The sequence below is a fragment of the Anoplolepis gracilipes genome, chromosome 2 (genome assembly GCF_047496725.1).
Source record: "Anoplolepis gracilipes chromosome 2, ASM4749672v1, whole genome shotgun sequence".
Taxonomy (NCBI): domain Eukaryota; kingdom Metazoa; phylum Arthropoda; class Insecta; order Hymenoptera; family Formicidae; genus Anoplolepis; species Anoplolepis gracilipes.
In genome coordinates this window covers 11,147,877-11,166,521 of record NC_132971.1, presented here as the reverse complement: position 1 = coordinate 11,166,521, position 18,645 = coordinate 11,147,877, and the positions used below count along the sequence as shown (strand labels likewise).

Below are 18,645 nucleotides of genomic sequence, written 5' to 3'. Positions count from 1 at the left end.
ATTGATATAACACACATTTCATATGCAACGTCTTAATATACCTTGACACTCTCTGTACCGGGACAAACTCGTAAGTTAGTAGAACACGCGTTAGTAGAGCGAGCTAACGAGCGACTCGGTAAACGAGTTTTTAAGTGAAAATGCAATTCGCGGTATTTGCGTCGCTACGCGTGTCGACCATGTCGACTCAAAATGAATTAGACCGGAGCGGACGGAGTGGGTCTTTCGAGCGGCTCGGCTGTCGACGATGGAATTTACGATTCGTCTGTTGCATGTGGAAGCCGAGGAAGCCACGAGAGAACGAACGGTAATTTCGCAGCAGCGGGATGCTTCCAAGGACGTTCCCTGTAGCGACCGAGCGAAAAACTAAACAGGAAAATCAGATTCAACGACCGCTACTCTGCCATCGCTTTAACGATTCTTTCCGTGAAAATATACATATAAAGAGAGGCCCAGCGTGTTCTATAATCTTTCAAATCATAAAAATAAATATGCATGGATGTGAAATTTGTGTGCGCGTATGTGTGTGTATATATAAATTTAAATTTATATTATTAAATTACATTTTATATAACAGTAATAGATTTTCTCTGATACAGATATTTCCCGCAAATATTCTAAACGTTCTTTCTAAATCGCTTCATGTTTGGAAAAATAAGTTTAAAAAAGTGGGTCAAAGCGTTTAGAGTATACGTGATGTAATTTTCAAAAATTTGTCTCCGTTCAAGTCTTGAAATAAAAATGATAATACATATTATATAAAAACATCAAAGGGCTTTTTTTCCCTCTATTGTATTTTTATATGATTTAAAATTAGTCAAATGAAAAAACTTTTTCATTGGACTAATATTCTATTATTATTGCATATTATTATTGTATAATCTATAATATATTGTATTACAATCTTTTTATTATTATTATTATTATTCTTATACATATATTACAATTTTATGTTAGAATATATTTATCCCTATTTGTCTTTTTATCCATATTATTATTTTTTATTATCGCGTATTAGTATTTTCTTTATCTGTATAAATATATTTTTAAATAATTTTTCAATTATGTGCGAAAATTCAAAATCGAGTGTCTGTGAAGTTGGCACATTTTATTCATTTTTAAAAAATAATAGCAGTTCCAGTAGCACTTTTCATAGTTCTATAGTTCCTGATAAACATTAAAAAAAAGTTCCGCATTTTTAATATCAAAAATATCGAAAATAAAAAATGACGTGCTAACTTCACGTTCTAACACGGCACATCCTCCTCTAAAATACAAGAAAACATCAAAAATCAAGATGTTTATTGAGAGTTCTCGTTAGTTCTGTACCAATTCTTTAATTATATATCATTTCAAGGCAAAATTCCAACAAATTACCAAAAAAATCAAAAATAAAGAATGACGCGCGAACTATCGTCAGAACTGCCGAAAATCATCAGTATGATATATTTTTTACTAAGTGGCGTGCTGGACGTAATTGTTAAAAATTGTTTTAAAAATAAATAATGATCGGAACTCTGTTTAAAACTAATTTTGATGCATAGAACTCTTGCAGAACTGTCGAAAACTATCGTTAGAATTGCCGAAAATCATCAGCACGACACATTTTTACTAAGTGTCATAATACGCAATTAAAACAAAAATTGTTTAAAAGTTAATTGGTGGAATATCGATCTGAAATTATATATATATATATATGCGACTCTCAATTAGAACTATCGGAAACTCTTGTAAAAAATAAGAATTTTTAATTTGTTTTAGTACTTTAGAGAGGAGAGTGTCGTGTTCAATTCGCGAAGTTAGCGCGTTATTCTTTATTTTTGATTTTTTTGGTAATTTGTTGGAATTTTGCCTTGAAATGATATATAATTATAGAATTGGTACAGAACTAACGAGAACTCTCAATAAACATCTTGATTTTCGATGTTTTCTTGTACTTTAGAGGAGGATGTGCCGTGCTGGAACGTGAAGTTAGCACGTCATTTTTTATTTTCGATATTTTTGATATTAAAAATGCGGAACTTTTTTTAATGTTTATCAGGAACTATAGAACTATGAAAAGTGCTACTGGAATTGCCATTATTTTTTAAAAATTAATAAAATGTCGTGCCAACTTCACAGACACCAAAATCGATTATTTAAAATCATCAAACATGTATGTCTTTATGACACGTCGAAGAATTTTCTCTTTTAACATCCCAGACGTGTAAGAGAAAGATTAAATTTTCACATGTGGATAAATTTTGAATCGTGTAAAATTATTTGGCATGATTTATTCGCGAAGGCAGCTCCGTGCTCCAAAGGGAGACTAATTTTTCTCACCTCTACTTCCTAGCTTATCAAAGTTGTACGTATCGCGATTCAAGGTGCAGCCCTCGTACGGACAAACTCCGGAAATATAATCTTCGAAGGCGGGTATGCGTTTCAGTTTCGTTTCCGCAAATGCCAGTTTGACTTCAAATTCCGACAAAACACGTAAACAAGAATATAATTTTCTAAACTTATATCAAATAACAGAAAGAATTGTATAAAAGTTCTGAAAATTTCCCGTCATTCAAATTTTATTTCTTTTTCAAGTAAATATTAATACATCTATTAACTGAATCCATTAATGAATTATTTAAAATCTCTATTCATCGCACACTGCAACTATATTAAATGTAAAAAAAAAACATACGATTTTTTATTTATAATATAAAATAAAATAGATTAATATTCGTGTGTATAAAATATAATATATATTCCTAGATTAATTTAGTAGATATGCAATATATTTTTTTAAATTTATCGTGGTATCTCTCTCAAAGAAACTTGGTTTCAAATAAATAGATTTATGTAAATGCGGTACTTTAAGTTCTCTTTTAATCGCTGTGAGAGATTTGATTCTATCTAAAGAATATCGTTCAAAGGAGCGCTTCCTTAATTGCCTCGAGTGGTGTAATAACGGTCTATCCGCAATAGATACTCATGCATATAATGATAAGTATCATTACATGGTATAGTAGGTAGACGAAGAGATACGCTTTGCAGAATCGTAACTCCATCGAACTTGATAAAGCTATTTCGACGTTACAATTTCAAGTTCTGCATCAAGCTCGAGAGAGAGCTGTCTACCGCATGATAACGTAATTTGAAGTAGTGTAAATCCAAGTTGAGCCTCCACGCGTATATGACAGTAATTTGCATCTACATCTAGTTATACACATATAATGTGTACTGATGAATAATTTATGTAAACAACATCTGCATCTGTTCCGTAACAGTGTAGCAGTGATTTACTTTTTAAGAATTTGAATAAATTGTGATCTTAAAATTACGAATAAATTAAATAAAAGTAGAATACAAAAATTAAAATTATTATTAAAAGTCGATGTAATGCCGAAATAAAAGCTCTCTTAACTTAATTTAATACAAGTTCTCTCAAAAATAATCCGATATTGAATCTTTCAATTTACAATAATAATTCTCCCTTTCTTTCAAATTAAAGTTTATTCCAAAAAATTAAATGAAATTTAGAAAATAAACTGCATTATTATATTTTTCGATACAATTGCCTACAATGATGCTCTTTCACCGGAGTGATTTTACGATATTTCAAAAAATAACAAGGTTACTTTCTTACTAGTTGCGAAAATACTGTAGTTTCAAAGTTTCTCAGATTCGTTTCACGTAGAAACGAAGAGTAAAGAGGTCAAATAACGTTAAGAAAATTGAATTATTTTATAGTTAGATGCTAGCTGTTTACAAGGTGTTCCAAAATTAAATGTCCTAATTAAAAAAATATATGAATTTAAGACCTCAAACAAGACAAAATTTTCCTCTGGAGATATTCCTGTAAATGCTTCGTTTAAGAGATATTGACATCTAAAGAGATAAAGAATGATATAAGTTATTGTAGTACAACTGTAATGAATTTGTTTCCATAATTGTACCTGTCAATAAAAACACAAACATTATATTCATATATTCACTATTAAAATAAATGTAAGGTATAATGATGCACTTAGAAAAAAAGGCTTTTAGGTGTCTCCCTTTTCTTAGTGAAACTTGATAGGTTTGTAGAGGAGATCAAAATATTTGATCCATATTTTTTTATCGACAAACATGTTTAAAGGAGTGAAATCAGTTCTCAAAAATTGGCCAAATTTTCATTTTTTGGTTATAACTTTTAAACGAAACAAAAATGCGTAATTTCGTAAATGTACAAAATGTACAGATTTTCAAAAGCTCTTCACTAGATAATTTTTTGCATAAAAAAAGTCACTTATTTATACTTCATGAAATTCAATTTATTTTTATACCTCTTAAACATGTTTGGTTGCCGACAAAAAAATGATTACCAAATATTTTGATCCCTTTTACAAACCCATCAAGTTTCATTAAAATTGCAAGAGGATTTAAGAGACTTTCTTTGTTAGTTTGCGAAAGCATCGAACAAATTGAGAAAGTCATTAAGTGATATAAAATGTCATTGAGAAAGTTTCTTAGTGATATGTCGATACAACGTTTATGTGTTTTATAATACATAAACAATTTGTTGACATATACAGTTACGAAAGCAAGTATTAGCAGTCGTATAATAACTCTTCTATCATTTTTACCCACAAGTTTAAATGTCAATATCTCTTAAAAGCGTTTATGGACATACCTCCATAGGAAAATTTTTTGTTTTGAAGTTATAAAATCATATGTTACGTTAGAATATCTACACTAAACACCCTATGCATACAGATATATATATATATATATATATATATACAGGGAGTCCTGTCATTGGTGAAAACCTGGTAATGACAGATTCTTGAGATCTTGAGATCATTTGGAATCGATTTTTCCTCAGCGAAAATATCGAGGGACGTCATCATTTTTTACAAGTTTCCAATTTTTGTCATTATATATCTTTGTAATTAAGCCTTAAATTAAAATTCTATTAGATTAAACTCTATCCGAAATTAACTGAAGAATATAATTTTGGTAATTTTTTAACTCTAAAAAGTTTAATTTGCCAAAAGCGCTTTTTTCGCTTATAACTCGGAAATTATTATTGATGCTTCGACATTTTCGCTAAGGAAAAGTCTCCAAATGATCTCAAGAATCTGCCATTAGCAGGTTTTTCACCAATTACAAGACACCCTGTATACTATATCTATATTTGATTTCCTGACATCCAAATAAAATATAAATTAAAAGATGACATCAATGAATTTAAGCATGATACAGACAAAATATTCCAAAATTTTTATTTTTTCAAACCTTCCATGTTATATTTTTCTTTTATTTTAATTCATTTAGATGCCAGTAATATTTTACAATTATATCATAAAGACAAATCTCATATGACATTTAATTATAATCAAGTAGAAGGCAAATTTCAAAGAGCTTTCTCCTCTTTTACTTCAGCTCTACTCTACTTTCCCTCCTTTACTTTAGCTGAAATTCAGTATTGCAAACGTAAGAGCTATACTTCGTTACTCACTTAGTGATGCGCTAATACGAGGTCTGTGCGAAGTCGATGAACTTGAAATTCTAAAGATAAATTCATTTCTAAAAATGACGCGACGTAAAGTCGCGAGGGCGACGCTTGCTCGATTCGCCGGAGAATCAGCCGGTACCCGCGAATCACGGTGGATCGATATGAATCACAGAACAGAAAAAGGTTCCATGAATGTTGACATAAAAATTTTTATCGACACGCGTGCGAGCGTGAAAACGCTCGAAAAGCGCGTAAAGCGCGTTCGAAAATCACAATGTTGTGATACGCGACAGTTCAATAAATTTGCGACATCCTCGAGAGACGCGAGATTGATCTCTTCCTGTTCCTTCAGAATTGAGATAACGCCATAAAATCGTCTAGCAGAGAGAATAAATATATGTATACATATATATATATATATATATATATATATGTATATTTGGGAGCGATAACGAGGCGCGACAAGCCGGTCGCGATCGCGTCAGTCTTTGCGTTCGCGATCGCGCGCCTAGTCGTTAAAATGCCAATCAATCGATGTTAACGCGCGAACTGTCAACTTTCGGGGAAGAATATAACGACAGAGAGAGCGGAGACATCGCAAGTACACACCGCGCCGCGCTCGTCGACGAACTGCGTGGCCGAGGTGGCCGCGCCGCGTTACGTCGCGCATCGCGTTGCGCGCACCCACCACCCCTGTTGCCGGCCCCAAATCCGCTTCAATCCCTTGCACCGGCGCTGCAACGCGCAGCGTCTAAAGAGCATTCTAATTCTAACAGAATTTTTTTTTTAATAATTTATTCTCGATCTTGTAAATATGTGAAATTCGAAAATATATGTAATCAAGATAGGGTAAACTCGAATGAGATGGCCATAGTTTTTTAAAATGCGAGAAACACTTTCATTTTTGTTATTTTTTAACCCTTACTCCGTATTGTTATTTTTGGCACCTTCTAACTGTACAGGTGGGTCAGCGAGTATTTTCGATAAGTTTATTAATATGTAAAAGTGTTTGAAAAAATCTGAAAAAATGTATACACCTTCTTTGAACATTCTAAATAAAGACTAAAATAATAAATTTGAAAAATAATTTACTTAAATGTATTATTTTATGATTATGTGTTTTCGAGTAATTGACATTGTTAGAAAAATCACAGACAAAAATGATCCATCAGTATGGAATAAGGGTTAATAATGTTTGACATATTATCTTCACTGAAGCTTAAATTACGTAATATTATCGAAATTAAAAGGAAAACGTTTAATAGAAATTTTATATTATCAAAATAGTACGACATAAGCATTGGCCATCCTACCCAACTTTTAAGGAAAAGATGACCATAATATTTATAAAAAAAAAATAGTGAAAACGAAAATAAAAATTATAGGTCATACAACAATTTACATATCTTTATAATATGTCCAACGTCGATTACGATAGCTTAACTGTCATTTATTCGACGTTATAACAGTTTTTAGTGGACACATGAAAAACTTTGCAGATAGTCGAAAGTAAAAATATGATATAAGATTCACAATAATCTTTGATAATGACTAAAAAAGCACACTATGTAGCGAAAAAATTACAGCCCGTATGGCCATCAACCCTAGTTTACCCTAATTAGTTTACAAGTAACATTGCTTGATATTGTCATACCTGAAATGTCTAATTTTCAAAACAACCAAATTTATTATTTTTTTTTTAATTTTGTAAGCTTCTATTAATAAAGATATCTAAAAAAGTATGAAAAAACAAAGTGCTAGACAAATTTTTTAAATATTTGGGATTTCTTTCGAAACTATACGTACTTATAAATACTAAATACTTATACGAATAAAATCTTAAATTTGTAATAAATAAACTTAATCATATTTTAAACTAAGATACTTTCACTTATTTGATTCTATAGATTTACACAAATATTACATGTATATTGGAATCCTTTTTTCTTGTACAATCATATCATAATCAATTTCTTAATTTTCAATTTACAATCGCGTTATGATAAAATCATATAATTCATTATCATTGATCGTCATCTTTTTTTCATCATAGTATTCATCACTACATTCTTCTTCACCCTCTTTTTTACTTTCTGCTCTACTTTCTTTAAATATCTCAAGTTCCTTAAGTAAATATCGTATCTCTGGGAGATAACTTCTTTTTTCTCTTTCGAGAAAAGATGCATACCTGATATTGCTGGGTCTGATCTTATAAAAAAAAAGTTTCAAATCTTTCAGTCTTGCATTCTATATCTTTTATCGTTTTATTTCAGAATTTCAAACTATACGGAAAAATATTACGAAATTATGACATTTATCATTTCAAATGTAAAATACGAAAAGCCTTTATATAATCATGATTTCTTACTATTTTTTATTTCTTATAATCATAAATGTACATAAATATTTTCATATTTTATTTATTTTTTTTTTCTTTTTCAAGAATCATATAATCAAGGTATATGATTGTTAAAATTATTACGCAAACAGAAATAATAATTCCGCGTAAATTACTTGAATTATAAATCCATCATTTTTATATTGTAAATATCGCTTATACATCTCTCCTTCGCAAATGTAAAAATAAATTTAAATAAAACAATAAAATAAAAATTTTTGAAATTAATACAAATCCTTAAAATTCGACGGATTTATTATAGTTTCAACAGTAAAAATTGTAAAACCCATTTGCAGGAGAGCAAGTTACGACAAGAAAAAAGAAGAAAAAATATATAATCAAACAAAAGGATTAAGCCGTTTTAAAAATGGTATAAGCTGAACGAATATCGGGAAATGTCCTCGCGAAAAACCCCGGAGGCAAAGCATTTCCCGTTTTCGCGCACACGTTAATTGCACACCTTTGTTATTCTCCAATCGCGCATACGACACGGATGTTTTTACTCATGCAAAAGATGGGTCATATGCACGTGCTGTACAAGACACACGAGTTGTGTTCGAACAAGCGATGCGGATTAATTATCTAATGCAGAGCGATTTCATCTTCTCTCGAAACGGTATTTCGCTAATATTCGCCGATAACAGTTTTTCATCATATTCTGTGCTTTATTATTTATAATTAATGCTATATCACATAGATTCGATAATTACCATGGTGATTAATTAACATTATATTATATATATAATGTAATTAATATTATGCAATATGTCCATGATATTCAATTAACCGACATATATTTCGTTTTAAATATAACATTAGACTTTAATGTTTATGTTTATATCATAAAAATTTTCGAGCAACAATAAATAAATAAAAATAATAAATTTTTAGGGATTCAATACAAGATGGGGACTGTAAATTTTAATCTAAAAACGAGGTATAATAGCAAGCTGCTAAGAATAATAATACGAATAATAATAGTACAAATATCGAATAAATAAATCGGGCTATTTCGAAGCAGAATTTCAAACTGGTGCAATTCAGACGTCAAGTTGGAAGAAAGGTCGCACGGGGGCTAAAAGCACGCGAGCGTTTGCCGGGAGTTTGTTAATTATGCGCTCTTTACTTTCTCACAGCGGCAATTGGAGAGCTGCCGCCGACGAGTGTCGCCGACTACGGAAAGTTCAAACGAAGAGTCAAAAGATAGTACCCTAGAACAGAACTAGAGAACTTCCGAGTCTTCTCCAATTACGTTGGTTTTGACCAGTAACGAACTGGATAAATGCCTAAGCGTAAAAGATCGCCAGTTAAAACGTCTTTTAAATTTCGATTATACGTGAAAAATAATGTTACATATATCTCATTATAATAATTAGTAATGTAGAGACTGTTTACTTCTACAAAATATATATAATTATTTTATAAATGATAATAAAAAATTTTATATAAAATATTTAAAAATATATAAAAATAAAATATTTATATATATATATATATATATATATATATATATATATATGCACACACACGTATATAAGGATAATATTTCCAACAGTGATCTTTTTACAAATATCTTTATGTCACATGTTTTTTTCCTCTCGAGTGCTTAAAATGCGCGTTTCGTGCACCCATCGTAAACTCTGATATTGCGTTTGACTTCGATGTATTTGTTCTCATCCATTTTGCCGATATTCTGCCGGTTTAAAGTCTACAAAATAAATGTATCGTGAAATCAATCACGATCAACAGTAAATATCTCTTTGTGATACGTGGAATAATACTTTTTTGCTTTTTTTCTTACTGTAGTTTAAAGATAATTTTGATATATATACATATATATATATATATATATATATATATATATATATATATATAAACTCGAAAATTCTTCTTCGTTATGTAAACAATAATGTTGTAATATTTTTTTCGTTATTTTTTAAAAAATATTTTTTTTCTAAATATTTATGAACATTTTTATTTCATTAATTTCAACATAAACCAACCAGAAACTTTTATAAAATAAAAAAAAAAATAATGCATTAAAAGATTAAGATTAAATAATCAAAACTAATGTATCATACATATGTTGAATGCAAATCAAATTAGTTTAATCCAATAAAAAATGAAAACCTTGAAGCATAGAAGAATAGTTAATATTTTATTCTCTTCCCACTTGAAAATTCCGTGTAAAATATGCTCTGCTGTCACTTAGTTAAAATTAATGCGATATTCCATTATTCTTTAACAACACTATGAAAATCTCCCATTATTCTGTATGTGTCTTTTTAAGAGTTTTCATATCGATCAAATACACAAGATCAACGTGTTGCCGATAAATCACAATTACGTGTAAAGAGCGAGGTCTATCTCATTAACGTCGAGATGATTTATCGATCTAGTATATCCTTTTCTCAGCAAAGTAATCCGCGTGAAAAAAGGTACTTCCACACACAGGAATATGTATGATCCTGTTTCTCAAATTTATAATCCGACATTTGCATGCGGCGCTGGCTCTTCTCCGTAGTAACGAGTGCGCTTTTTGCACCTGCATAAAGCCACAAGGATGCGGTAAAATCGAAATATCGTAGCTGGATTACGTTTCCCTCTGCGGTTCCCGTATTTCAACCGCGTGGACCGCTCGGTTACTATCGGAAAATAGCTCTCGTCGCCGAATATATCGTCCGAATAGAAAATGCGCTGCTTGATATACCTATTGCTTATGCATATCTAGGAGGAGTATTAATTCATCGCAATGATTAAAATTTTAGTTTATTGTTACTTTTATCCAAACCAATATTAGATTATTTTACGCGTTATTTTAAGAGGTTAAAACAAAGAGACATGATAAATGCATGCGCACGATAAACGGGATTTGTGCGCTTATTATATATATATCGTTAAAAACTTTTTTGTGTTAAGAAAAAAAATTATAGTCGGAAAGATGTTACAAAAATATTTTATTACATTCCGTGCGAAAATATTCCATGACTTACACACAAATAATACTTTAATAAAAGAAGGCGTTGTAAATTCATTTAACCAAAGTACGTAAAAGACAATGAGATACGTTTAATGCGACTTTCTAACTTAAAATATGTGCATACTTCAGTTTTCCTCTCACAAAGAAATCTTTTACAAACCATCTCAAAGAAGGAAGGAAAACGTAAAATCTGTTACGTACATTTGTTACCCAACCACTATTTGCAGAATTTTTTTACCGTCTTTGGCGTAATGTCATCAAAACATTTTCATTATTTTTTCAATCTTGTACCGCAACAAAGGCGATACCAATGAAACGAGATTCTTTACCCTGCGTTCCCGGTCTTACTTAATTAATCGAAACCAGTGCGTAACAAGTACGGCCATTGAAAGTCAGGACAGTTCGTTGCTCGTAACCGGGAGTGTCGGCAACGAGCGTTTTCCTGTTCACATGTGTGACACAAAACAGAGCCTATCCGACCATATAGGCATCCATGTGACCGCTCGACTCGAAAAAGAGCAGATGAGTGAGTGAAGGAAATTTATCTTGAGTTGGGTTAAGCTCCTTTAGGGGCTCAGCAAAAATACGTTCAAATATAAATGTACAAGAGCCTCGACATGAATATTTAATAACAGCCTGTTGTATGTCGACTTAGTTGATTAATTTCATGTATATTTTTCACAAGCAATTGCAAATTAAAATAGTGAAGCTATGTTAATGCAACCAATTTGATTTCGAGTAAATATTTCAATAAAATTTTACTCCAATTTAATTTCAGTTTTCATTTTACTATTTGCTTTCTTAAATTTGCAATATGAAATGCAACAGCAGCGTTCGTTTATTAAATAACCTAACACCTTAGTGAGACACTATCAGAGATCCTCTCCGTCGTATATCGCAATGAACCACTGACTTATTATTCAACGCTTATCGAACAGGTTTGTGGTTGGCATAGAAACGTGACGGCGACAACAACGGCAACACGAAGCCTACCGAGAGCTTCGAGGCTCGAGGCTTGAAGCATTTTCGGTTTCGATTGCAAGCAAAGTATAATCGAGCACGTTTTGAGAAAATTTCAGAGAAGGCACGCAGAATTGAACTTGACACGCACGGCATCGAATATCGAGTGGCATTCACCGCATGTGATAACGAACACGACATCAGCAACACGAATGTCGCAATTGATGAAGGCGCTATTATTCATTGTATTCGAAATATGTTACATACATTCTACGTACTATACAGGGTGTCCCATTTTAAGTGTGCACCCCAAATAATTTTCTTATTTTTGATTTTAGAGAAAAATGTTTCAGACAAAAGTTGTACGGTTTCGAGGGGGCCATAAAATGGTACTACCGTTTAATTTCTTAAATGGAACTTACTATTTTTTATTACATATTCTTGTAGCTTACCTCGAGAGCTATCCAGAACACTATAATAAAACTTCTTTTGATTAAGTACTTTTCGAGTTAGAGGCTTGAAAGTTCCAATATTTTGACATCAAATACGAAATATCTCATAAAATATTAATTTTTCGATTTTCTTTTAAAGAAACAACCATGTATTTTTTCTTTATGATTATTATTATGTGCTAAAAAGTATTAAAATAAGATAATCGAAAAATTAATATTTTACGAGATATTTTGTATTTGATGTCAAAATATCGAAACTTTCAAACCTCATAACCCGAAAAATACTTAATGGAAAAATATTTTATTAAAGTGTTTGGGAAAGCTCTCGAGGTAAGCTACAAGAATGTATAATAAAAAATAGTAAGTTCCATTTAAGAAATTAAATGGTACCATTTTATGGCCCCTTCGAAACCGTACAACTTTTGTCGGAAATATTTTTCTCTAAAATCAAAAATAAGAAAATTATTTGGGGTGCACACTTAAAATGGGACACCCTGTATAGGGCATTCCCTATATACTATATAGGGTATTCCAGACCTGCAAGTCATCTTTCATTTAATTCTTGAAATAATTTACGAGTTGAATTAAAGGGCTACGGGCTGCCATAAAAAGCTGGTGAAAATTAAACAATTACTATAAATACTAAAAGTTTCTAAAAGTTCGATTCAAAATTCATCAGAGATTACTTAAACAAATAACGATCTTTTTTAGACACTATGTATGTTCGATACACAGTCGTTAGGAGAGAACTTTGTTCTTTTGCTCGAAATGCGGTAGATTGTTTTGCACCCTTGTTAGCTTAACGACACTGTTGCTTGCGAGTTTTCGGTGCGTTATTATGTCGCACGAAGAACGGCATTCTCGCCAAGTTCAATAACGACGGGCTATAATCGGGTACCGAAATCCAGTCAAAGCAAAAGCGAGAACATTACAGTCACCAAAGTCTCATTAATTGCTAAAGTTTTGGTAAGCCGATTATAAAGAATGATACATTGTGGGAGTATACATATATTCATTATTATCGCCAAATAATCGCGACAACTAACTACAGACATTTTCTCTCACACAGAGAGATCATAAAGAAAAACCGAATAATCTATATAAATACAACATATGAAAAATAAATCTCATGTTATATCAGGCAATTAATTTTTTTTGCGCGATTATTTTAAATAATTAATTAATAAATTAATCATTAATCGAGCCATTCAAATCAATTATAAAATTCATAATTTGTGCGGATTCGAGCATCAATCAATTTTATTAAGTTAATGGGACAAAAGAATCATCATGAAAATGCAATGAAACAGGAATGCATTGATAAATCCAGATTGCATAAAACTTTTGACAAAACGCCTTTGACCCAGAAAAAAAGTTAGCTCCCGGCCGCGCGCCGGCGTATAACGAGCCAGAAGCTCGGCCGAGCAAAGGTCTGTTGTGCGAAATTATTGCCCGCCGGCGCAATTTTTATTATCAGAAAATCTAATTAAACTGAATACCCAACTTTTACGCCTTGTGTAATTTCGCGTCTCCTCGCGCGGCGACGCGCGACGTCGTTCGATCGATATAGGTACGTTGCCCGTAGCCCTGTTCATCGTCACTCTATTAAAATCATTGGACGTATATTAGCGTGTCTTTTCTGCCCTTTTTAAGAACATACATTTCTTTAAAGTAGATGAGCAAGGTAATCATTTCAATATACGAACGTATACGAATATTAATTTCACACAGACGTAAAAGAAATTATTCTCGGCAAATGTAACGTCACAAATACGTAATAGATCTGAAACTACTGTAAGCTGATTCGTCTCGAGTCATATCGGTTTCAGATGAAAGAAAAAAAAAGAAAAAAAAAAACATTTATTAAAAAAGTAATTTCGCTTGGAATAGCTGCTGTGAGTTGCTTGCTCCGAAACCGGAATAAATCCGAAACTCGGCAGATTACTATTTCGCGAAGTGGAACGGAAATCTGATAGACACGCATAGTACGTGTATCCGCTGTGTAACGCGATCTTCCAGTAGACAAAGTATCGCCTCTTATTGTAATATTCGCCACAAGACCATTTAGTCGTGCAAATAATCGTGTTTGCGAACACCGAAACCATTCTTGATTGCGATTTAAAACGATAGTATCTCACAACAGCTGTTTAATTTCGACGAACTCGTAGTTCTAGCTCGTAAAGACAATTCTGTATTATATATTCGTTTTAAACAGACATCAAGCCATTGTAAAATTAAATTCACATCGTGGAATTTAATCATTTTGTTTTATCTTTTATATATATATGTAGTATATCGCTTTTTTGCTTTTAATCTTTTATAAGTAATCCTTTTCATTTTAATCTTTTTTTCTTTCTATTTTTTACATTTGATTTATTCGGTTTATTTTGATTCATTCGGTATATTATTAAAAATAATAATAATAATAATAATCGCGGCATTTCATGAGTCAGTTTAAATATCAAATAGAATCCCGACATATCAATAAATTTCTTTATGAATAGCTCGCTTTTAATGCAGTTTTTAATGAGCCTTATAATCGTGCTAGAATTGAGAGTTCAAGTAGCGAGCAGATGTCGATAAGGGCGATGAAAACAAGATCTAATTAAAGTAATATCAAATAAAAGTTGAAATGTCATAAGAGGAACATCCGCAGCCAGCAAAACTCCTCTCAAGAGCATAAGGAAAGCAGGCATCGATTCATCTCGAAAACTCTCGATAGATATGCTAATGAATCAACGGGTGAGAGACTCAAAGAAGTAAAAGTTCGACGAATCTGGCTCATCTCGCTATAATCATCAAAAACGAATGAAGTGGAGAACGCAATTACTTTTACGGAAATGTTTGCCTTGAGTTTGAAAAAAAATAACGCTATATGACCACGAAATAATATCTCGTATGGAAATAAACAACGTACGTTGAAAACAAACAGTATATACTGATAAATAAAGTTGGTAGGTATACTTTTGCAAAAACAAAACTCTAAATAAATGTTTGTCATATTGAGATTCTCATTTTACTCGTATTATGCGAATATTCTACAACAGAGATTAGAAATGGAAAAGAGAGAATAATTCACACCTCAGTATTACATTTCTGTTGAATTTTGCATAATCTATTTTTTATTTTAATATAAATTTGCCTAAAATATCTCTCCGCAAATTTATAATCTCACGTGTGCATCACAACGTTCAAATTCCATTTTACCTAGTAAAATGTAATATGGTAAAAATTCATTTAAATTTTAAATTTGTTAGTTTGAAAATTGACAAATATTTTTCTGAATCTAAAATATATTCTTGTTAGAGAGAATCTCTTAAAGAATTGTATTGTTTTTAATATAATAAATGTAGTAATAGATTACAAAATAATTATTATATAATAATAATAAAATAATAAATTATAAAATAAAATAAAACAACAGATTATAAAATAATAAATTATAAAATAAAATAATAGAATATAAAATAATAAATAATAACAGATTATAAAATAATATATATATATATATATATATATTTATTTATTTATTCTGTGAATATGTTTCGTAAAATATTAGTTTTGTTAGTCGATTGTTTTTTCATGTGTAAACAATGAAGTACTGTAATTTTATTTAATATCTTTTATCGTATTTGAGCGTTATTTTCTCTTTTCCATGCCTATCTCTTACATCTACTCTCCTCTTGTACTGCCTTCGTTCTGATTTCGATTAAGTTCCAGGCTTTGAGCAGGGTCAGGGTTGAACGCACAGACGTACATGGAATAAATTTCGACTTCTACGTGAGAAAGTCCCCTTCTTTGCGATGCACTTATTTCCGAAATGGCTCGTTGAATTCATTTCGACTTAAATGGACTCTCAAATGGAACTGAAGAATTCCCCGAGAATTCTCAATTGAAGAATGGAGATCAAATAACGACTAAATATTAAATATAATATTCTAAATTCTGATAAAAAATATTTTCAATATTTCACGGTTGCAAATATATTGTTGGAACAAACTGAAACGCTAAATGAATTAATACTTTTACTATTATGATAATACTTGTAATGCTTTGTACTTTGCATAGCGAAAAAGTTGTAGCATTTTATTCTCTTACATTTTATTTTTATAAAAAAATAAACTAAAAATAATATTTACTTATAGTATTTCCATACACTTTTCAATTGTATGCGATTAATTGCCTCGTACTGAAAAAACGATATCGAGACTTCTATCGTCAGATTAAATTACAGAAGAAATAATACATCAAGTAAAATTATTCCAATTTTCCACGCATTTATAAATTTTATTATATATTTATGGAAAAAATCTATTTTATCTTTATTTTATATATTTAAATTAATTTTTATTTATAACTGTATGTTTGTTTCATAATTTATTTGAAATTTTTTGTATATCATATAATAATAAAAGAAATCTTTTAAATCCGCTTAGTGAAATAGATTTTCTCCCTTCCCTGCAATTTCTGCGATACTTCGACGCTCTCGTTAGTATACACAGTATTCTTTCACGACCACATAGAGATTTGATTTCACTTGGAGCTTCAGTGCTTCATCCCCGAGAACCTAGTGAGATCGTTTCACTTACATTCGAAGATATCATATTTCGCTGGTCAGCTTTTGTACAAATTGGCACTATTCTATCCTAGCTGGAGTTCTCAGAGAAAATTCACTTCTATGCGGATCACGTTGTACGCTTCGTGCGGCAAATGCACATGCACATGCACATGCACATGCATATGCATATGTACGCATGCACGCATTTACAAGCGAGCTTATTATTTTAGCATTTCGTAAATTGTTAGCTCTGTATACAAATGTACGATGAAAGGGCCACGGAATTGACTGTCACTTGCAAGTAAAATCCATATTTATATAGTAAACAACAACAACAAATTATAGGAAAGTTGTATATATAAGGGTTTTCGAAGCGCTTTGATTAAAGGAAATACATCAAATTCAAATACAGTTTCATAACTGGTAACGCGGATACAGCAATTGACAGTTGAAAATTGACAGTTAAATTTCCTTCAAAAACTTTTGACTGATAAATAAATGGTACATATTTTTGAAGAATATATTTACAAACATACATACATTTCATTTTTTAAAACAAAATGCCATGTTTAAATGTGGCATGATGAATGTGTGTATGTGTGTGCAAATAAATAGTTTATATATATATATACATATATATACATCTTAACCAACCCAAAGTTCAAGTTACAGTCACAAAGTAGATAAAAGGAGCTTTTGTTTTTTTCCCCATTGGCTTCCATTTCAGTTTCTCATCTTTCTGCTTACAAAGCTTCGATTGTGCTCGGCATGTGTGACTCGGACGAACACATATATTTGATATAAATCTCTTACTTTGGTAAAATTACTTTAAATAATTTCTATTTTAATTTTCTTTAATTTTAAAAGAATAATTTTTGAAAATATTATATATGATTTGTTTCTATACAATTATATATGTATAATATATATAGATTTGCTAGAATTTTTTTATAATTACGTCGTTTATTAAAACTTCAAAAATGACCAAAGAATGTGGTATCCAATGCGGGATTGTAAATTAAATGTTGATAAAGAAACTATTATTTTACTTATCACTTCTACACGATAAAAAACATTTTGTATTTTTGTTGAAATTTTCTTGTGTAGAAATTTTTAACATACTCTTACGTTAACATAGCATACTGTCGTTATATTATTTTAACTTTTCTGCATTGAGTTAATATGCACCGTAAGAATTAGAACAACACAAATAAATCTTACACTAATTCACATTTTTGTGTTAATTTTTTACATATTATTTGTTATTTGTTTACATATTTGCCTTCTGTTAAATTAACATTAAAATTAAAGTGGATAAAATTGGGACACGAGAAATGTGTTAAAATTTAACACAAAATTTTTTACCGTGTACAAATGTACTACTGTTTATCAAACAGATCTATTAATGAGTACTTTGTATAGATAACTATGAACTTCGATTTTCCTCGTGGCACATAAATCAGAGCCGCAAGCATCGTACACATGTTGGGTCACCGCGAGATTTTACATTGTTAATTAAGTCCGGTGCCTATACGGTGGTTACGCAGTGACCTGTGATTTATGTTCCACGAACCCAAATGTATCGGAATCTCCGTATATTCTGAAAGCCCGGGTCGTAAAGCAGAAATATAGAAGCGTGAGTCCAGGTACTTTATTAGCAAGACTAAGCGAAAAACTTGGTGAACTATCAATTTTTCTTCTTACGCATATAAAAACTGCAAAAAGTATAAAGATTTCGCAAGAAAAAAAAATAAATAAATAACTTCAAAAAAGTTCAAGATAAATAGTACAATAATCTGGCTTAAATCGTTTCTTGATGATTCG

The 18,645-nt window shown here is 30.9% G+C and overlaps 1 protein-coding gene across 11 annotated transcripts in view; it reads right to left on the bottom strand.

Moving 5' to 3' along the window:
• LOC140663073 (uncharacterized) overlaps positions 1 to 18,645 on the bottom strand; it is a 64,506-nt gene that overhangs the window by 29,887 nt on the left and 15,974 nt on the right. For 2 of the 11 annotated variants that reach the window (XM_072886941.1, XM_072886942.1), the window contains exon 1: positions 5,477 to 6,083. The exons of 8 other annotated variants lie outside the window; for them this stretch is intronic. The gene's annotated coding sequence lies outside the window, so the exon portion shown is untranslated. Of the gene's footprint in view, positions 1 to 5,476; positions 6,084 to 18,645 lie in introns of those variants that run through there. One more of the 11 variants, XM_072886951.1, reaches the window with a different exon arrangement.